Here is a 21,952-nt window from a genome sequence, read left to right as displayed (position 1 = left end):
ACCTGTGATCAGTGATCTTTGAGGCAACTATTGTATTTGTTTTGGGGCGCCAAAAACCACACCCATACAAGACGGTGAACTTAATAAATTTTGTGTGCATTCTGACTAAAAAGACATGTGTGTGACTCACTTTATTGCAATATTTGCTTTACTTTGGAGGCCTGGACCTGCAATATCTTTGTAACTCTTTGCTCATGTGAGCTCTGTGTAGATGCTCAGGGCTGGGATGGGGTGAGGCAAGAGAGACATTCACCCAGTGGCAAATTTAGGGGAGGGGGGCAAAAACTCAAGTGATAAGATTAAAAAATAGTTTAATGCAATATGATAGAACACCAAAATTAATGCAGAAAATACACTATGACCAAATTTCCAAAAATTTAAATAAAGGCAGGACTGGTGTCATTGACTTTCCCTCGTGCCTCAGGCTCCAGCTGGCTCAGCAGAGCACCAATAATCCCACCAGAACCCCAGCACGGATGAGATGTTATAACAGACCCATCACAATGCACATTCCAGTCACCAGATTCAAAAGGAAAATGTTGGGCTTTGGGAGTAAAATGTAAGCACCTTTGCATGAGGTTATCACCTAAAACTGTGTAGCTCTGCCTGTCCACACCCTGGGCCATCCCATCATGGTGGCTGTGCTTTGGGTCACAGCTTGGATCCTTGACAGAGAGCATCTCCATGTGAAGAAAAAGAGGTCAGGCCTGACCTGTGGTAGTGCAATGAATAAAGCATCAACCTGGAAATGCTGAGGTCGCCGGTTCAAAACCCTGGGCTTGCCTGGTCAAGGCACATATGGGAGTTGATGCTTCCTGCTCCTCCCCCACTTCTCTCTCTCCCTCTCTCTCTCCTCTCTAAAAATGAATAAATAAATTTTAAAAAGAAAAAGAGGTCAGAATCTGAGCTCTAGGAAGGGAGGCCACCAAGACTGTTGTCACCTGCACTTCCATCTCTGAGGGTCACCCCACCCTGGGGACTCGACTTCACCCAGAGCATATCACAGGAAGTTCCAGAATTAGAGGCCAGGCTCAGCTGTCAGCACATGTGACATCCTGGGTTTTGGAGCAGTCCCGGGGAAGGGGGGCCTGAGCCACTCCCCTCCATGAGGTTTAGACCAGCAGGGTCCATCTGCCTCTAGGTAGGAAGACCGAAATAAGCAAGCTGAACACAGCTCACAAGTTCCTAGGGATTCTCAGGCTGCCCAGGGCACAGTAGAATGACAACAGTGACTGACTGAATCTTGCTAAAAAGCACAGTGCGATGGATGACCATCACATTGTGGGTCTGCTCCGGTCAGTCACTTCTCTTCTTTTAATTTAATGTGACCAGATCACCGAGGACCCTAGCCCCCACTTGTCTTCTGCCAAATCAGGACTGATGATGACGAGACCAAAAGTCACCTGTGTGCTCTGTGCCACGAGTGAGAAGGACCTTTGCCCAGACACAGGGCCAGGAAGGGTGGCCCTCCAAGCACCTCACCTTGCCAGGTCTGTCCAGGAGGCTCGAAGTTCTGCAATTGCTGGCCTTGTCTCCGTGTGTCCACCTCTGACTCAGTAGCTCCCCCCGGAACTCATTTTCTGAGGGTGAGAAGAAGGGAGCAATGAATGCCGACCGCGTCCAAGGGCAGAAGCCAAGAACCACGGTCATGTTTGCACAACCATCTACAGTCCCCCGTCTCTGGAATCCACCGAAAGACACACAAGGGACAAGAGAAGAAGCTCTTTTAGGGACATCACTCTCTGATTGGGACACCCCTGCACCTCATCAGGGTTAGGGACATGCTGTGAGTTTCTAGCCGGGGCTGGTGGGAGTCACTCAGGGTGACACCCTGCTTCCCTCTGCCCTGGTTCCCAGCATCTCTGCTCCGCAGACAACGCCTCCAGTTAACAGTTAATTCTTCACAGAAATTCAGGCGTCTCAGCAGAGGCTGAGGCATCAGCTGGACATGACAAAGAAATGCATTGTGTACCTATTCCCTGCACGGCACTCCCTGTTTCCATGACAACCAGCTTTCCATAACGGCAGCATTTCAAAGGAAGGTCATTAGTAACCAACAATAAAAACAGGAAATGAAAATTCCTGCGTTCTGCTCTCTGCTTCTCCTTTAAGGGGGTTTGGATTCTGCGGAAGGCAGGTCAGGCCCACTCTGTCAAGCCCATCATCCTTCCCTTGCTGGATGAGCACCCCAAATGTGGTCTTTCCAGAATTCCACCGCTCCTGCCCCAGGCACCCCTGTGGCCCCTGGCCACAGCATCCTCTGGTCTGGAAATGCCTCTAAAGACCTCCTGTGACCTCCAGGAGCACAGAGAGAAGCAGACTGATTGTCAAGGAGATGCCTATTGCAAGGTATACAAAGGAATGGTCTGGTACCTGTGTGTCCCCCTCACCGAGCCATGTGTCACCTGCAGGGGACCAGAGAGTTGTGAGCTGCGTGACTCTCTGGCTCCTGGGTCCTTACCTGTCACCAGCATGTTCAAAATGGGGCCAGGCCCACCCACGGTACTCAGATTTTTAAACCCATCACAGGCATGTGGGGGGCAGCATCTGGGAGCCACATGGGCCTTGAATTCACAGGTGGAGGCTGCCAAGGGGAAGCAGACAGACTCACACAGGAGGGATAAAGGACACTCAGGGTACGTCCACCAGCCGCGGGGTGTGTCTCACCCTGAGGACAGAGGGGAGGGCTCACTGTCCACACACACCTGTGGGAGAGGAGACTCACAGACACCCACACAGGCTGATTTGTGAGGCTCTGATAGAGTTCTTGTCACGGTGACATGCATGAGTCTGTAAGGTGACAGTCAGAGGGGACAACAGAAGAGCTGAAGATCTGTGGTCTCAGCAGGGGGTCCTAGACCTGCCCCACCACTATGAGACCCGCTCAGTTCCCTCCTGCTTCCCAGAGCAGCCCAGCGGAAGTGACCCAAGCAAGTCTCCATGGAGGGACTTCTGGTTTTCTGTTTGACAGGAGATGACCAGCTCCCGTGCTTCCTCTCTCACCTGTCTGGACGTGAAGCCCCGAGGAGTTCTCCCTGGCCCCTGGCCCTGTGTCCCCACACCTGCTCAGGCAAAGCACGGGACCTGAGAGCACCCACTCCAACCCCGTCACCCATAAACACCACCCGTCTCCCTGGGCGTGGGAGCAGGCAGCACCTCAGCAACCTGCGGCTCACGCCCCCAGGAGGCAGCGTCACACAGGGCACACACCCTGAGGCCAGATCCTCCTTCACAAACAGCTCTATCCTAATGTGAGTCCTTCCTCTTCCTGGGAACTTGGGTGGCAAACTATGGTCGCTGCTGGAAGACAGAGCTTCTTCTTCACTCTGCACTCTGCCTGTGGCCGTCCACACCACAGACCAGAACCTCCTGTCTGATGCACAGAGGCACTCCACGAAGCCCCCACACAGCCATCTCAGAGTCCCCAGGCTGGAGAACGGCTCTGCTGGGGTCCCATCGGGATGCCTCGTGCAGAAGCACCTGCTCTGGACACACTGGGTGGAGGGCCAGAGCTGCTCCCACAGCTGACCACGTGTCCTCTTGTTCGTCCTCAGAGGGGGAGAAAAGGAACATTTGTGGGGAATGGGCCCTCTTGGGTCTGGCGCACACGAGTGCATGAGAACGTCACCATCTCATTGTCACGAGGGGTCTGAAGTGAGGGGCAGGCTCCCCTCAAGACAAGCCTTTCCTGTGGGTTCTTAGGTGTCTGATGAGCTCAGGGGGATCCTTGTGCACAGAATCCAGTGGCAAACAGGCTACTTGGGGAGCAGGTGGCGAGGAGGAAGTGCTGGCCACGACCACTCTCTGGGACCTGGCCCCACGTGCCCTGTCTGTCCACACTGCCCAGTGTCTGTCCCCACAGAGGTCTCAAAACTCACTCCTACGAGACTCTGGCAGACAGACAAGCTCAGAGAAGCAACCAGGGCCTGTTAGCGGACGTGCGCATGTCCGTGGGAGGGGGAGACTTCCTGTCACATCCCAGTCAGTCCCTCTCTTGACTCTCACCTTCCCCAACTCAGCAGACCTGCAACTAACCCCGCCAGGCCTGAGACTCAAAAGTTCCCAAGAAACAGCAGCACTAATCCCTGGACCCCGAGCATGCAGGAACCTCACGGGAGGCCCCTCCGCCCAGCCCTCCGCCGTCACCCCTCTGTTCCCAACATCAGGGCTCAGCCAACCTCTCCACGTGGACTGGATACCCACTCCTTCCCATACCCCTAATTAAAGGGTCCCAAGATCAGCCACCATACCTCACATTCCTCTCACTGGACACTTCCTGGGGTTTTTCAACTCTTCAACAAGCTCAAAACATCACGTTTCAAATCTCCGTCCATGTGGACTCCACACTCAGCGACCTCCATCTCATCCCCATCACAACCACATCTCTTAAGTGACCAAAACTGGCTGACTCTACTCCTCATTCCGCACCACATTGGCCTCCACCTACAGCTCTTTCCCAAAGCAGGGGAGGGTCACCAGTAACATCCACCTCATATCCCATCGTGGACCCCCTGAACCCTCTGCTGTGTGTGGGCTCCTCCTGCCTGCTAGCCATCCCATTAACTCCTCTTCTGACCTGCTCTTTGCAGGACTGAGCTGTCCTATCTCCCTCGTCCTTGAGCAGAGACAATGGGATTGTCTTGGGCCCAACTCCTGACACGGTTATCTTCTGAATCTCACCAGAATCTGGCCACTCTGTCTCTCCAGCTGCTTTCACAAAAATTGACACACTGATTCTAAAAGTTGAATGGCAATTAAATCAACATAGAATATCCGAACAATGAGGCTGGACCCTCTCACATCATACACAAAAATTGATTTACCCTGGATCACAGATCTTAATGTAAGAGCTGAAAATTTTAGAAAACATCAGAGCAAATCTCCCTGACTCTAATTCAGGCAATGGTTTCTTAGATATGAGACTAAAAGCTCAGGTAATAAAAAAAGAATGGAGGCCTGACCTGTGGTGGCACAGTGGATGGAGCCTCGACCTGGAAATGCTAAGGTCGCCAGTTCGAAACCCTGGGCTTGCCTGGTCAAGGCGCATATGGGAGTTGATGCTTCCAGCTCCTCCCCCCTGTCTCTCTCTCCTCTCTGTCTCTCTCTCCCTCTCTCTCTCCTCTCTAAAATGAATAACTAAAAAAAAATTAAAATTAAAAAATAAAATAAAATAAAAGAATGGATAGATTGGACTGCATCAAAGTTTAAAATCTTTGTACATCAAACGCCATCAATAAGGTGAAAGAACAACCCATGCACTGGGGAAAATATTTGAAAGTCGTATATCTGATAAGGGATTGGAACTCAGAATACATACAGAATGCTGATCACCCCATAATTAGATAACCAAATTTTAATATGGGCAAAGGATTTGAATAGACACTTATCCAGAGACAACATATAAATGCCAATATACACAAGAAAAGAGGGTTAAGCTCTAGCCGTTAGGGAAATGCAAATTAAAACCACACACTAAAGTGCTATAATTTAAAAAACAACAACAAACAGACAATAACAAGTGTTGGAGAGAACATGGAGAAACTGGAACACCGGTACACTGCTGAGGGGGCTGAAAAATGGCACAGCTACTTTGGAAAACAGTCTGGCAGCTCCTCAAACTATTCAACACAGCGTCACCACCCCTACGTATGAGACCCCAGAAAAACAAAAACATATGTCCTCACAAAGCCTTGGACACAACTGTTTTTCACATCTTTATTCATACCAATCAAGAAGTGGAAATGACCCAACTGTCCATCAGCAGCTGAACAGATAGGACAAAATACCTCTGAATCATATTTGGCAATAAACAGGAATGCAGAGCTCCTACGTGGAACAGCGTGACAGAGCGCTCAGTGACAGTGGTGGCTGGGAAACACCAGAGTGCTCTGGTCTACACTCACAGAAACACCGCATGCATAGAGACTGGAAGGAGGTCAGAGGTTACGGGGTCAGGGAGATAAACAGGTGATGGTAGATGTGATGGTGGATGGCACTGGGTTTCTCTCTGGAGTCACAGAGAGGCTACAAAGCCACTGTGGTGACTGGTGCACCACCCTGCAAGTGTGCTGAGACCCTGGCGTGAATGCTTCCAGTGGGGACGCATCAGAAGGACACAGAAGCCAGCTCTGGTCAGCTTCCACTGGTCAGCAGGGACATCGACATAATGATTATAACTCACTAGATAAAATAAATCATGTCTACACAGATATCAACAAACAAATGAATACACTGGTAGTTTAATAAGGACTGAGGTGTTTGCTTCTCCCCAAATACTTACTAACTGCAATTCGGACTGTTCCTGCACCAGGAGCCGTGGGACAGCCTTGTCTAACTAACCCAGTGACCAAAGCAGGGGTGTCAGGACCAGAGAGAAGAGCCTCACCCCTGACTGTCCCCAAATAACCCACGTGCAGTCATGGGGGACAGCTGACAAGTCCAAACTGAAGTTCTACAGAAAACTGGCCGGCACTCTTTAGAAGTGGGAATGGCCTGACTGGCAAGGACCAGCAAGATGCAGCGACCAGACGCACTGCAGCCCTGAGCTCGCCCCTGAGACAGACCATGCAGGTGAGGGTGGTTCTGGAGGTCACACCTGAGCAGGTAGGTATTCTGGGTGACAGGCAGGGACTCAAACCAACATTCTCTCAAGTGGTTCAGGAAAAGCAATTCTGTCCTGTATTTGAAATGTTTCTGTAAATTTGAGGTTGTTTCAAAAAGTATGTCTTTTTTAACAAGAGAGAAACAGAGGCAGACAGGAAGGGAGAGAGATGAGAAGCATCAACTCACAGTTGCAGCACCTTAGTTGTTCATTGATTGCTTCTCGCACATGCCTTGATGGGGGGATGGGCAGGGGGGTGTCTCCAGCCGAGCCAGTGACCAACCCCGTGCTCAAGCCAGCGACCCCGCGCTCAAGCTGGATGAGCCCACGCTTAAGCTGCCAACCTCGGGGTTTCAAATGATGCTCTATCCACTGCGTCACCCCCAGTCAGGCTCAAAAAGTATTTTTTTTTAATGTATTTTTCTGAAGCTGGAAACGGGGAGAGACAGTCAGACAGACTCCCGCATGCGCCCGACCGGGATCCACCCGGCATGCCCACCAGGGGGTGACTCTCTGCCCACCAGGAGGCGATGCTCTGCCCCTCCGGGGCGTCGCTCTGCCGCGACCAGAGCCACTCTAGCACCTGGGACAGAGGCCAAGGAGCCATCCCCAGAGCCCGGGCCATCTTTGCTCCAATGGAGCCTTGGCTGTGGGAGGGGAAGAGAGAGACAGAGAGGAAGGAGAGGGGGAGGGGTGGAGAAGCAAATGGGTGCTTCTCCTGTGTGCCCTGGCTGGGAATCGAACCCGGGACTTCTGCACGCCAGGCCAACGCTCTACCACTGAGCCAACCGGCCAGGCCCTTCAAAAAGTATTTTTTAAAATAGTAGGGCATTGGGGTGTGATTTCGGTGACGGGTGGTCGGTGGAGGTCTCTGAGGAGAGGCTGAAGTAGGAACTTCAGGTTAAGGTCTCTACCTTCCCAGGCCCAGGATGGCTAAAAAGTGGGCAAGGCTGGTTCCAACCAGCCTCTCCTGGCGGATTCCCCAGGGACAGCGGGCTCTGCCCCCAGGCTCCTGGGTGGTGCTGGCCTTGAGGGAGTCTAATGGCCCAGGAGATGGACGAGCAAGTGGCAGGGAAGTGAGGGCCCTGCAGACCCCACACTGGCCCCCTCATTGGCCCCTTAAGCTTTTCCTGCAGCCCAGCTGCAGCCACCCAGACCAGGCGCCCACGTGACCTCCGGGTCCCCCTCCGCAGCACACCTGGAAACCCCAGCTGCAATGGGGGTTCTGATCCTGGTTGGGGGTCTCTGTCAGGGCTGTGTGGGCGTCCCACCCAGGGGCCAGCTTTTGGCAGGAACCACAAACAGGGCTGAGGGGCAAATGAGGCAAGTTTTGCTCTTTTTCTTTGCTTTTTTTTCTTAAGCTGGGATTCAGTGAGAATAGAATGAAGACTTGCTGAGTGGAGCAAAGACAGACCTGCTTTTGCTGAGTTTAGGTGAAAATGAGAGAGGGGGTGGGGAGAGCTGGTGGTTCTACCACTTTGCACATTTCTCTCATTATTTTGCTTCTAAATCGGCCTCGCTGGTACTTTCTCTATTCAATAAAAGCCAAATGCAAGACATGTCCCTTAATCTCCGCAACAGCAGCTCTCTGCTGAGAAAATAATACAGATGTAACTTCCAGCCTCATACACTCTCTTTCCCATTTATATGCAAATAATGACCTTTCACCCAGGCTGTCTCAAAGAAGTGTTTCCTTAAAAATGCAAATAGCATGTTGCAGGCAGTTACCGCGGCTGAGTCTTTCTTATATTATTATTATTATTATTTCTTTTAACCTTACCAAGGCTGTAAAAACAACAGTGAAAGTGTCGGCAGTAATAAGGACTTTCCAAACCAAATCACAGGCCGGCTCTCCAGGCGGGCCGTCTCCCAGCCTGCCAGCAGGAGAGGGTGGGTCCCAGCATGCTGGGGGGGATGCTGTCAGCCCTAGACTGGTGAGCCTCCGGGAGGGGCACCGTGGTGTGGAGCTGCCCCTGTCTCAGAGCCACGCGGGCCAGGCCCCAGACTCAGCCCCGAAAGCGGCTGCAGCAGCTCCATGCAGGTGCCCTGGAACACACATCCCAAGTGCAGTTTCAACCCAGTGACCAGTCTGACACAAATCCCCACCTCCACTGGGGCGGAGGGCACCCCAGGGCGCTCTCAGACACCAGCTCACATGCCGGCCCCACAAGAGGAGCCAGGGCAGGCGACCCTCCCAGCCTATAGCACAGGCTGGAAGAACAGGAGGCTAGGAGAACCGGGGGAGCCCAAGGAAGAGGCACAGGGCTGTAGCCTGCGCAGAAGGCATCATGGTAGGGGGTTCCCTCCAGGTCCCCGACCCACCCCGCTCACCATGGTAGGCGACAGGCCAGGCAGCAGCTAAGAAGACATCTACTCTTCCCCTGCACATGCCCACAGCTCCCAGGGCCCCTGCAGCTGCCACCCCCCCCCCATCCTCCGTGTCTGCGGCTGTGTCTCTCAAGGCCCAGAGCCTAGGCCACCCCATGTGGTCAGGAAAGAAGGATGGTGGCTCAGCCTGGCTGTACAGAGCAGGTACATCAGAGTTCTCTGTCTGTCCTGGGGTACAGATGGGGGTGCACAGAGGAGAAAAGGCAATGGGAGGGGCTAGTATGGCACAGGTCTCGCCCAAAAGTGGGAAGCCAAGAGGAACCTCCTCACAGGTCTCTGGTCCCAGAGGACACCTTGGCCTCTGGGACCTGGCGTCCAGCTCAGGGACACCACGCCTTCTCCCTGGAAACCATGCTTGGTTTAGGCTCCTGGGGATAACCGACTAGAATGGGCTCTCTCCCACATAAACAGGGTAAGACAAAGCTGCTAAAAGCTCAGGGCCCATGGTCACGTCTAATTCAGAAAGGACTCTCCAGGCCAATACCACCTTCCCGGTCCATGGGGCCGTGTAGCACTCCGGGGCAACAGTTCTCCACCCCACGTTCTGTTTTGGGGGAGAAAGGCCAGCTCTAGGGTCTGACGTCAGGCAGCTGCTTCCTGCTGACTTGAACCATAGCCAAGCTCCAGGGCTCAGAGTGGCCCTGTGTGGTGAGGGTACCAGTCAGCCTCTTAGCAATGCCCAGCAATTCTCTGCTGCCTTTTAGGGTGGCCTCAAATGGACTCTGGGCAGTAAGTGGGACTCACCAGGAGGGGGTGTGGCAGCAGGGCCCCACCAGGGCCCGATGTCACACCCCCTGCCTGGGAGCACTCCCCATCTGGGGTCCTTCCGAGGCTAGAGGTGCAGCAGCAGGTTCTTCATGAACTAGAAGCCAGAGCTGCAGCTGGACGGCAAAGCCAGGGCCACCAGCCTGCGAGGGGCCGCCCTGAACCCGCCCCTCCTCTCCATTCTCGAAGCTCAGAGGCAGCAGGGCCCTGACCTCCGGTCTCTCTCGCTTCCCTGGTGGCTCAGTGGCATGTCCAGGAGAAGCAGCAGAGCTCGCACGAGAGGAGGTGGGGGAGCACAGCCTCACAACTCTTGCACATTGTGCGGATTGCTGGTGTGTGTGTGTTGGGGGAGGGGAGCCCTCAGAGCTAAACTGCTCTAGGGACCTCAGGAAGCCACCACACTACAGTAGAAATAAAATGAGGTCAGACAAAAATCTAAGTACTTTAAAGCCAGATGATAAGAAGGAGGAGCCAGAGGCAGCCACGCAGTCTGGGTGGCACAGTTACGTGGGCACAGTCTCAGCTCAACCACCATAGAGCCAACCTCAAGGGGGAGCAGAGAGCGGACCGGAAATTCAGAACTGAAACTTCTCAACAGGGCGTGTAAGTAGTTTTCCTTCTCACCTCAATTTCCTTCTGATCTCCAAACCAAACTTGAGATACACCCAGCCCAGCATGGAACCTCAGGGGTGTTCACAGGGAGGGGCAGTACCTGCACCCGGGCCCCTGCCAGGTGGGCCAGGCCTGGAGCTGCAGGTGACTCCCAGAGGGAGGGAGACACAGGCAAAGTGGATGCAGTGTGAACGAAGCTGCCAAGACCGGTGGTTCAGGAGGAGACACCTGAGTGGTCCCCGAGGGACCCAGGGTGGCACCCTGAGTGGCCCCCGGGGGAGCCAGGGTGGCACCCTGAGTAGCCCCCGGGGAAGCCAGGGTGGCACCCTGAGTAGCCCCCGGGGAAGCCAGGGTGGCACCCTGAGTGGCCCCCGAGGGACCCAGGGTGGCACGGGGGTGGGGGGCTTGAAGAGAAGAGCTCAGCAGGAGGTGAGGCTCCGATGGGGAGACAATTCAAGGATATTCACTTTGGGGTCAGAGAATAAGGTGGGAGATGGGCTGGAGACAGACTGAGGGCATCTCCTGGGAGGGCCATGGGGGGCCGACTGCAGCCTGGGACAACATCCTGGGCCAGCCAGGGACTGGGCATCAGGCTGGGTGGGCCCTGAAGGAAACCACTTCCAATCCAGGTTGCACCTCTCACCTGGAAAGCTAATTGGCCTCCCAGCCTCAATCCTGATGTAGAAAACACAGCCCTGTGGCGTCAACCCGCAGCCCGTGCGCAGGGCCTGAGAGGGTGAGCAGAGCCCCAGGCACAGTGGTGACAGGACAGTGTTACGCAGCGTGTCTGCTCTGTGGGTGGTGGCCCAGCCTCAGTGAAAACAACACCGTAAGTCCTTCCAGTTTCCCGGCCCTGCCTTTGCCCACACCCATAGTGGCCAGGGTAGAGTTTGGAGAAATTGTACATTTCATGTATAAACTGGTGACCGACAAACGAGCTAATTGTTCTGTTAAGTCTGGTAACTGAATAGGCAGCTTTGAACCACCGAGTCCAGCGTCCCCAGGACACCCAGGACACCCAGGACTGGGAGGGCCCTCATTCCAAGCATGTAACTCATGTCACAGGCAAAGCCCCATGGAGAACAGGCAGCACCTTCCATCAGAACCACCTGGGCTGTCCTCAGAGGACAACAGTTGAAGCCGGCTACTCTCAGAATTCAGCAAACACTGTAGGTATAAAGACTGAGGGACCATGACAAGTCAACTCAGCAAGACACCCAGGGAGGCTGGGAAGGACCTCGGGGACCCTCAGAGCCATGGGTCTGGCTCTTGGCGACCCAGGACCTTACAACCAAGGCATTGGCTGCTGTGGGTTTGAGGTCAGGGAGTCCAAGGGTTTTTCTTGGACCCTATAAAGCAGGCACCTGGGCATAAGTGTCCAAGCTCCTGCCCCAGGAGAGAGAACTTGGGAGGTTGGCTCTGGGTCCAGTGAGAGGCCTGCAGCTGGGAGCAGCCCCCTGGCTCTGAGCTCTGGGGACACATCCCTCAGGCTCCTCCTCTAATATGTAGTTTTTAGGCAACAAAAATGAGAGGAAAAAAAGGAGGACCCAGATGGCTTCTGCCAGAGCCCTCAGACTGATGTCCAACACGATCAAGGTGTGAAGCCAGGCGTGAGAGGGGGTGGGAGCCCGGCAGGTTGATCCGTCAGCAGCTCCGGCCAGATGGCACGCCTGCGTTCCCAACACCCAGATCATTGCGTGTGCACATTCTCACCTTGCCCGCCCCCCTGAGCGACACAGAATGCCAGTCCTTCAAGGGTCTGTTGCACACACAGCCTCCAATCTGGCCCACAGCACCACACACAGCAGACCTTCCCTGAGCTACCCTGGGGGACTGAACCCTGCACTTGCTGGACACGCCTGAAGGTGGGGCTGCAGACACAGAGCCTGGGAGCCAGGGCGGGTGGAGGGAGCAGGACGCCGTGTCCCGGAGGCCCAGTCACCTGCCTCTGCGCTGGGCCACCCGTCCACTGTCCTGGACTATCACCCCCCTCCGACTACTGCACCAATCCTGACAGAGGCAGACATAGTCTCAGCCGTCCTCTGAGTTACTTTCATTCCTCTGACTGGAATCACATTGCCTTTTTTAGAACAGATTTAAAAATGGAAAAGGAATGACGTGACAGGTGAAGCCCCTCTTGGCACCAAAAAAGCACGTGTGCTCCTGAGGGCAGGAACACACGAGGGTGGGAAGGGCTTGAAGGCGCGCCTGGGCGGCCCCAGCGATGATGCTGAGGGTGAAGAGGAGGCCGACTGTGAGCTGTGCTGCCCCCACGGGGCGTGAATCTGCTCTCTGACGCACGCTCCATGGAGTCGGAGAGCCAAAGCAGCTGAGTCACGTGAGACACATCTCTCTCCCGTTCTGTTTTGAGTTGTTTAAAGCAACATTTGGAGAAACTCAGCGTCCATGAAAGACAGAAAGTACTCTCAGAGGTCCTCCGGACATCCCCCCAGAGACCCCAGGGCACTCTGGGCTGGGCTGCCCAGGAGGGTCCCAGGAGAACAGGCTGTGGGCCCTCAGAAGCAGGAAGCCTGGGGCAGCTGCTCTCATCCCATCTGGGAAACAGCGTTTTTCGGGCTGATTAACCCCTAATGATGCCAGCTCCCAAAGACCATTTTTCTGTAAACTCTCGCTACAGAATTCCCGTTAAAATTACATCTGTAGACACTCAACTCCTGGTTTATTCATGAGTGAGTTCACAAGGAAAGCACACAGGCGGGGATTGGGGGAGCTGGAATGGGGGGAGGTCCCAGGCTCTGGGCTCTCAGCTCCGTTCACCTGCCCAGCTCCCTGGGAGATGAAAGCCGATGACAGCAGGACCTGGGCTGGGCCCTCCAGAGCCTGGCAGGCACAGTATCCGGTCTTCCCAGCAAACCTTAGTGACTGACGTGCGTCTGACCAGCTGCCCAGGGCCCTGCCTGTCTGTAGATCAGGTGACCAGCAGCACCCCACCCTCAGCAGTCCCTGCCTCCCTGTCACTCATCACTCTGAGCTGGCCTGTGCTGACTGAGGCGTGCCCCTGGCGGGGTTGAGGCACAGGACACACGCAGCCCATCAGGACAGTGGCGGGAGGCCAGGGCGGGGGGCAGGGGGTGTGCTCTAGCCCTCTAGCACATGGTCAGTCTTCAAACACTTTGTCCTGCTATTGTGCCTAGTGCTGGGCGCTGCAAACCAGCATTCCCCACGGTGCAGCCATCGTCCAGGTGTGGGCACCATCTGGGGGGAGGGCAGCTTGGTTCTGTGCTGCCTGCACACGCCAGGGTCCCAACCAGTCCCGCCCCCTCCCACCCCATGCCCGCAGGGTCACCATGGCCTCATAGGCAGTTGGGTGACTCCAGGCCAGGAGAGGGCAGTAGGAGAGAGGAGGGGCCCAGGCTCCGGGCAGCACCAGGGAGAGCGCCCAAAACAGCCCAGCCAGCTCCAGACAGAACCAACCAGAACCAGCCCCGCTTTGGGCCAGGGCTGAGGGTGCCAGCGAGCACACTCTTGCGGCCTCTTCCTGACATCTCTGAGCACCAACGGGGTTTTCCAGTGAAAGCTGCTGTGATGCCCAGGACAGAGTAGCTTTCAGCCCCAAAGACTCTGCCCAGCACGTGGGGTCACCTGTGACCAGGTTCTCCACCCTCTGGCACCAGGAGCAACCGGGAAATGGGTGACTCTGCCTTTGCCAGAATCTTCCAAGAAGGCATATTGGCTCCAAGTACTTGGAGCTTCCTTTAGACCTGAGCAATCCTGAGGGTCCCATGGGCCCTCTGAGTCAGAAGCTGCCCCCCTGACCTGCATGAGCTCTAAGGCCTATATCTGGGCCTCAAGGTCCAAGGGGGTTGGAGCCCAGAAGTTTCCAGAATGGAAAGGCCTCCATCTCCCACTCTCTTTGGCCCCTGGGAGGTCCGGCACTGCCCAGGGGTCAGGGAAACGCGGGAGAGGCTCTGTCTCCAGCTCCAGGGCGCTGAGGGTTCATGCAGGTGCCTCCTTCTCTTTGCAAACAAGCAGCTCCCAAGCCCTGACAGGCCTCCTCTGCACAGTGAACTCTGGGAAGCTGGGCAAGGACCTGCCTGGAGTGACACCCTCTCCTGCTGGCACCACCGACTCCAATCCCTGCTCTCCCACTCTTTGTTTACATTAACTGAAGGGAGCATATGGAAGAAGGTGATAATCACTACTGAGCACCAATGGGATGGGAGCCCTGGTGTTGAGGACATCCCTCCCTTCCTAGGGCCAGAGCAGGCACACCCTGTCACACATCATAGAGGGCTCACCTCCCTGGGTTTGCCCAACACCCGCCTGCCTTTTGTTCACTCAGACACTGGCCTCAGAGACCTTCACAGGTTTCTATGACATTTTTAAAACCACCAAGGCAAAATTTCCCGTCTCCCTCTCCCAAAAGGATAATGATAATAATTGATGTCATTATTGCCATTATAGGGACAATCTGATGGCCAGAGACTGAGCCCACATTTTGCTACTAGAAGCCCCCTTGCAGATGCTTTCTCTCAGGAATGAAACAAACTTGACTGGCCAGTGATGTGCACTGATGACATGGACACTGAGACAAGAACAGCCCATCGTGACAGGGAGAGGAGGCGGGCTCCCATGTGAGGACCCCCACAGGAGTTACAGACTCGTCTATTTTCCTGGTTCACAGAAGAAAGTGAATCCAGTGGGCAGAACAAAGTCCACAGCCCAGACACATCATCCCTACAGGCAAGGGCATGACATTGCTCAAAGCTCATAGCAGCTGCTTGGCCAGCCTGATTTTTCATTTTAAATACACAAATCCAGTTGTGCTGATAGATAAACAATGGCTCTCGAGACCTCATCCCATCACAAGAAGGGAAACAAGAGGAACAGCTATTCAGTCCTGCACGTCTACCCCACAGACACACGAACCTAACATCATTCCCTAACTTTAGAAATACGTGACACGCAAACGACAAAATGCTCACATGACCATCTCCACTCCGCGTCTTGGGTGGGGGGCCACACACAAGGTACTGACTCTGAGTTCCCGCTCCAGAGAGGTCTCCTGCTTAAGGAACCTGTGTTTTCCCCAGTTACAGCCTCCGGGTCCCACAGCTGCAGGTATATCTCTGTTCCTCTTCCAGAAAGGCACATAAAGTTTCTCGTCTTGATACAAGGTCCCCCAAATGTCTTCTCTGGCAGACGCACAAACGTGTTCACTAGACTCAGAGAGGCCAAGTGCGTGAGCAAGCCAGGGAGGGACCAAGAGAGAGGAGGAAAACAGCCAGAGGCAGACCCAGGAGAAGAAAGCCTCGGTCCAACAGAGCAGCTCTAAAGAGCCATCCCCAGACCAGCTTTTCCTGCAAAGAAAGCCTTCATCTTAGCAATTAACTGCTCACACGCCCGCTCCCTGTCCCCGTCCGAGGAGAGAAGGCAACCTCTCGGTATCTGCCTTTGTCAGCGAAAGAACGTAACATTGACTTACCTTTCCCCACAGCTATTGTCTGTCCTCTTTCAAAATGACATCACGGAAAGCAATCATGAAATTTACATGGGGGGGTGCAGGTTGGACGGGGAGGAGGGGCCGGCAGCTGCCTCCTCCACGTCACATGTGGGGAAGCCTGTGTGCGGGTTTCAATTAAATATCTTCTCCCCTCAGTGTGCGAACTCCTAAGCCAGCTCAAGGCGACGTCTCATTTACTTAATGACGGCTCTCATTAGCTGTGGTGGCACGGGCTGGCAGAGAGGCTCCTTTGTAAATACGCTACCCATGAACCCTTGGGGCTCCAATATATCTGTTTACTCTCCGAGGTGAAATAAATTTACAGTATAGCATCAGCAAGATGGATCTGCTGACCTGGGGACTGAGAGGTGCCCGGCCGGCTGAGCCACTGGCTCCTACTCCGAGCACCCACAAACACAAGTTCTCTGCACTTGCCCACACTGATTTATAATTAATATACAGCATGACTGGGTTTTTTTTTTTTAATGCAAAACACACAAAAGGGCAGAGAGTAGCACAACCAGCATGCTCACTCCCCTCTGCTTTCTCCACCAGTGGTTCAGTCCAATAATTCCTAATAGCAGCAACCGGAATGACAGATGCCCTGGGTTAGCACGGCTGCAGAGAAAGTACTTTACAATATTTATTGGTGGTTAGGAATATGACCTACCATCATAAAGAACGGACGGCAGAATTTATCACTCAGATGAACCAGGAGGACTACGTAGGTGCTTATCTGCATATTCAAGTATCAGTGACTTAAATGGATATGTGCATATATTTTTAAAGTGCACAAATAGCACCCATGACCACAGATCAAAAAGTAAACTTGTACACACAGAAAATTGTTCATAAAAGGGTACTTTTCTTTTACCACACATTTCTTTTCTGTTCTAAGTTTTAAAATAATAAAACTCCCTCGAAGAGAGTGTGGGTACCTCCTGAAGCCCCGAACTAGTAAGTTTATCCCAGCCAGAGGGACGCATACCACTCAAGTTCTCTGCTCTAGCTTTCTGAGTCCTTTTTAAAGTGCCTGCGAGGAGCTGTCCAATGACAATCCAGAGGAGGAAAAGCCGTAGCACACACAATAGAGGTGCCCACCCACTCTCAGGCAACCCAATTGTCTGCTTCATCTGTCACTTTGTGATGTTTTTTCCACATTCTGGCACTGATGTAGGAATTTCCTCAGAGTACCCAGGAGCCAAAGTATTCTTTCTTACTTCTCAAATTCCTTTTTCTTATTCAGAAATTAGGCAAACAGTTGTCCATGGTCATAATCAGGCTGTTAGCCAACTGTCCTGTGAATTTCAGACCCCTTCAGAGGACGAACGGTCCAAACCAACATGAGAGCCAAGTGAGCCCACAGCTCCAGAGCTCTGTGCAGAGATTTCAAGGCAGCAAACAGCATTTCTTGGTAAGGCATTCAGGAACACATCGACCCCAACTTAATTAGTGCTGAAGGGCTCAGGCCACCAAAAGCATGAATGAGACAGAACTAAGACATTTAGCAGTCTCTAAGAAACCACGTATTGAAAATCAGCTAAAACTCTTCCATAAGCAAGTGTTTTTAACACACCATGTTCTGGTTATAGGTAAGCCAATGAGTTTCATCCTAAACACAGATATTAGACAAACACATTATTATCAGCAAATACATAGTGTACTGAGGGCAATCTTTCAGATTGAGCAAAAGGAAATAAATGCAAGCTTTCGCTGGTCAAACTGAGGATAAAATATTAATTACCCAAATGAGAGCAGTTGGAGGCTCCTACAGTGACTGCCTACCATTGTTTTCCTTCTTTCGGAAGCTCATGCCATTAGCATAGAAGGACACAGTCCGTTGAGAGCCCTCCTGAAAAGCCATTTTCTGTTTCCTCTGGACATGCTGTGAGTGCTAGGATGTTTTACATCTAAACCTTTGGCATTCAGAAATTCTATTAAACTCTTATCGGCAGGCTGCAGGCTCGGGCAGCCCTGCGCGCCATTGTTCACCGTGGAGATAGACTCAAAGGGAGGGCCGGTGTTGAATCAGCCATTCCCCAACAATGCCCACTGTCTCATGAAAGCACTTAATTCAGATAAGTAACAGTCAAACTTGGGAAACAACAACACACAGAGGTCACAGCAGGGAGGGAGCAATCCGTGCAAGAGTCCTGGTGCGGCGTCCTTATTTTTCCAGGTAACAGGAATTACGTCTGCACACACTTAAGTCTCAGCATGTGACACGTCCCCACTGGACCCCTCCTGAGCGGTGCAACCCTGAGTCAGCGACCCCGAATGTGCTCGTGGCCTGTTCCAAGGCCCAGGAAAGAGGCCCTGGGAGCTGCTTCAGAAGATGGGTTCTGATGAGGACAGGTCAGAAATCTTGAGCTGACGCGTCAAGGGAATAAAGGAGGAATTACGGGAAAGAAATGGGCAAGGGACTTTGCGGGCAAGTTTCTAAGGTTTGGCGTCTCCCCTCTGCCCGAGCGGCCCGGTGGCCACCGCGCCCGCGGTCTGATCAGCACTTCGGACAGCGCCGCCGCCGGCCTTTGTTCGCCGCCGCCACCGCGGTTCAGCCCAAAGGCTGCCGGCCCGGTCTGGACAGGACAACAGCCAAGGACAACAGCCAGGTGCAACCAGGGACTTTCTAGCTCAGGTGAAAACCGGTCAGGATATTTTAAATCATATTTTCTTTTTCCTAACTAACTAAGTATGGAATAGATCGTTTCTTTAGGCTTTACAGGGAAGTCACATGTGTCTGTTAACTTTGGGAACCCCAACCCATTATCGACAGGGAAACGACTGTCTGGCTGGAGTGTCCCCGAATTCCACACGGGGAGCTTTCTTCTGGGTGAAGCCCTTGCTGGGGAAACAGACTTGGTCATTTAGCTGGAAAGATCGTTTCAAAGACAGTGTAACTCCTTGTGCAAGTGCACACAGACATCCCAAGTGTCTGTTCATTTGCTTCATAAAAACTCTTTCAAGTAATTTTGGTCTAAACTTTCTGCATCTGTAATTGGCACCACCTTCTCCGGTGACCAGCTGGGGGTGAGGGTTTTCTTGTTTTTGTTTTTTTTTTCCCCCTGAAAGCTTCCCTGCAGATGGGCGCCCGCCTTAAAGCTGCAGACGACAATTAGGGCCGTTGTGTGCAGAGCCGAGGTGGTCAGCATTAATATTGTATATGAACAGCTGAGGGTGAGGGGGGGTGCGGCCCCAGGCAGGCGCTGGCAGATGGAGCAAACAAAACCCACAGCCACTCTTACCAACACCCGGGGCCGACTTTGTGTGCCTGTCTCACACGCAGACTCTCGCTCTCGGCCACATTGTGAGACTGTTTCACGCTGAGACATCAAACACATCAACCCTCTGACATGGTGTGAACACACATACACACACAAACACACGTTGGAGGGGACTCGTGCGGCCTGCACACTAACTCTTGCTCCAAACCTGTGTTCCTGGGACACACAGAGGAAGCCTGAAAGCAACAGGAACACAGGCAGCAGGCCTTAGCCGCAGCCCCTTGTCCAGGTGAATATCATGTCACACACACAGAGACACAGGGGCACACACACACCATCTCTCAGAGCCTGGCAGCCCTGTGGGCACCCATGCCCCCCCTGGCTGCCCTCCCCACCTCCAACCTTCTACAGGGAGCCCGAGGAGGATGGCCTTGACAGTCCTGTGAACTCCTGATCAGCTGGAGGGGTGGTGACAGGCTGGCTTCCAAGGACCCGGCCTCTTTCAGGAAGGAGCCTGTGTCTGTCACCTCCTCTGCTGCCCAGTAAAGAGCACTGAACACTGACAGGGACACACAGCTAATTAGCCCCTTTGGCGTCTTGGCAGAAACAAGTAAACAGGCCCAGAAAGGGGGGTGTGGGGCTGGGGAGAGGTACGCACCCAGGAAGGTTCCGCAGAGCATCATCCTGGATAGGCGGGTACACCTCCACTCTGAAGACTGGACACGGGATCACTTCATGCTGGAAAAAGTTACTGCACAAACTTCTGTATCCCAGGGCCCCCAGGGAGCCCCCTTCTCATCCAGCCAATCAGAACAGGGAGCAGACAATCACAAATTAATGCCTTGCCAATGAGGCTCCCTTCCCCACACAATGGGCCCTGGCCAGACAATGAGCCCCGCCTGCAGGTGGAGAAGAGAAGACAGCCCCTAACACGAAGGGACTCACTAGGGAGCTGCGAGGGGCCTTCTGAGGATGCTTTCCCCTCCCCCTCCTGCTCCTCCTTCCCAGGCTCCTCCTCCCCCTCTCTCTCCCTCTACCCTGTCCCCTTCCCTCTCTCCCTACTTCACCCCAGACAAAGTCAGGCCAGAAACTTGGTGGCAGACCAATGGGAGGGGGTGGGGTAGTATCAGTTTGGGGAGTCCTGGCTGGCCCCCAACACAATCAGTGGCTACCTAGGAGGCAAGTCCCTGGGGCCCCTGAACTATGGACTCCAGGCTGAACTGTGGTGGTGCTGTGGATAGAGTGTCGACCTGGAAAGCTGAGGTCACAGGCTCAAAACCTCGAGCTTGCCCTGTCAAGGTACATATAAGAATCAATTATGATGACTTGATGCTTCCCGCTCCCTCCCCCACTTTCTCTCTCCTCTAAAGTCAATAGATAAATTCGTGTGTGTGTGTGTGTGTGTGTGTGTGTGTGTGTGTGAGAGAGAGACAGAGACAGAGACAGAGAGACAGAGAGAGACAGACAGACAGAAGGGAAATAGATGAGAAGCATCAATTCTTCATTGTGGCACCTTAGTTGTTCACTGATTGCTTTTTCATATGTGCCTTGACCGGGGAGGGGGGTACAGCAGACGGAGTGACCCCTTGCTCAAGCCAGCAACCTTGGGCTCAAATTGGTGAGCCTTGCTCAAACCAAATGAGCCTGCGCTCAAGCTGGCAACCTCAGGGTTTTGAACCTGGATCCTCTGCATCCCAGTCCGACGCTCTATCCACTGCACCATCACCTGGTCAGGCCAATAGATAAATTCTTTTAAAAAGGAACTACAGGCTCCCCACCACCCAAGTAGGGAGCCTTGGTGGGAGGGGTGGGGAAAGGTAACTGGAGGACCAGGAACTCGCCTCTCAGGGAGGGAGGAACACGGGTTTGGACTCCAGCAACTCAGTCCAGACCAGGTGGGGAACAGTAGGGGTGGGTATGGCCTTTCTGGAACAAGCCCTCCTGCCTCAGCCCCTGTTCTTAACCCTTCCCTGCCCACAGAGGCTTTTTGACTCAAAGCTTGGCTATCCCCAGACCTGGCTTCAAGCCTGGTTCTTGCTCACCCTGAGACAACTCAGCTTTCACATCCTGGGGAGGTCTTCATCCCGTGCTCAATTTTGGGTATGCCACTGCTTATGTGCAGGTGTCAGCCCTGACAGGTGGGGGATACAGGCTGCTGAGGGTCTAGATGTGGGGTGGGGGCAAAACAGGGGCCATGGGAGCCACATGGGACTCCAGGGTTGGGCCTGAGCCATTGGTTGGGTGGGGTCAGTGCCAGTCACTGAGGGGATAGGGAGCAGGTGTGTGGGATTCAACAGTTCTGTTGTCCCCAGGATGAGGGTTCTAGGCGGAGGCTCAGAGCCAGCTCAGGCTGGAAAGAAAAGGCGAGTCCTCTGATTAGGGGACAATGTCAGGCAAATAAGTTTGTAAAATCTGTATTTTCTGGTTTTGCTCACTTTTATTGTTAAAAATGGCGCTGCCCACGTCAGTGGCCATTGCCCAGGTGATACGGCTAGTTACCTTCATGCTTGGGAAGGGACTTGGTTATGCTAATGTGTGCTGGTGGAGGGGTTATCCCACCGAAAAGTTTTATAAAGAGGAGCTAGGAGGCCATTTTGGGAGGAGACCACATTGTTGCAGGAGAGAAGCAGGCAAGATGGAGGTGTGCAGATGGGGAAAAGGAGGTGGCTGAGACTAGTGGGGCCTTTGATTCTAGGAAAAACCAGAGAGACTCTCCTGGTTGTGGAACCAGAGAATGTGTAAATGGGTTTTGGTGCCTGTGTGTTTGTTTTCTACTTGTTGGCCGGTACGAGTCTAGAATAAAGGTAATGACCCACCAGTTTTGGGCTCCATTGTATCATTACGATCTATCCAAATCAAATGTGAACCTGCACGGGCCAGGCGGCTGTGATGGTGGCT

The 21,952-nt window shown here is 53.5% G+C and overlaps 1 protein-coding gene across 3 annotated transcripts in view; it reads right to left on the bottom strand.

The window, feature by feature from the left end:
• The window catches only part of MYT1 (myelin transcription factor 1), a 55,486-nt gene extending 39,382 nt beyond the window's left edge, over positions 1 to 16,104 (bottom strand). For all 3 annotated transcript variants that reach the window (XM_066384486.1, XM_066384488.1, XM_066384487.1), the window contains exons 1-2: positions 15,813 to 16,104; positions 1,483 to 1,580 (exon numbers count right to left, since the gene is read on the bottom strand). The gene's annotated coding sequence lies outside the window, so the exon portion shown is untranslated. The remainder of the gene's footprint in view (positions 1 to 1,482; positions 1,581 to 15,812) is intronic.
• Between the last annotated feature and the right edge of the window lie 5,848 nt (positions 16,105 to 21,952).

Source organism: Saccopteryx leptura, chromosome 5 (assembly GCF_036850995.1).
Source record: "Saccopteryx leptura isolate mSacLep1 chromosome 5, mSacLep1_pri_phased_curated, whole genome shotgun sequence".
In the NCBI taxonomy this organism is placed as follows: Eukaryota; Metazoa; Chordata; class Mammalia; order Chiroptera; family Emballonuridae; genus Saccopteryx; species Saccopteryx leptura.
The sequence above is the reverse complement of the archived record's forward strand: the minus strand, read 5'-3'. Positions and strand labels throughout refer to the sequence as shown.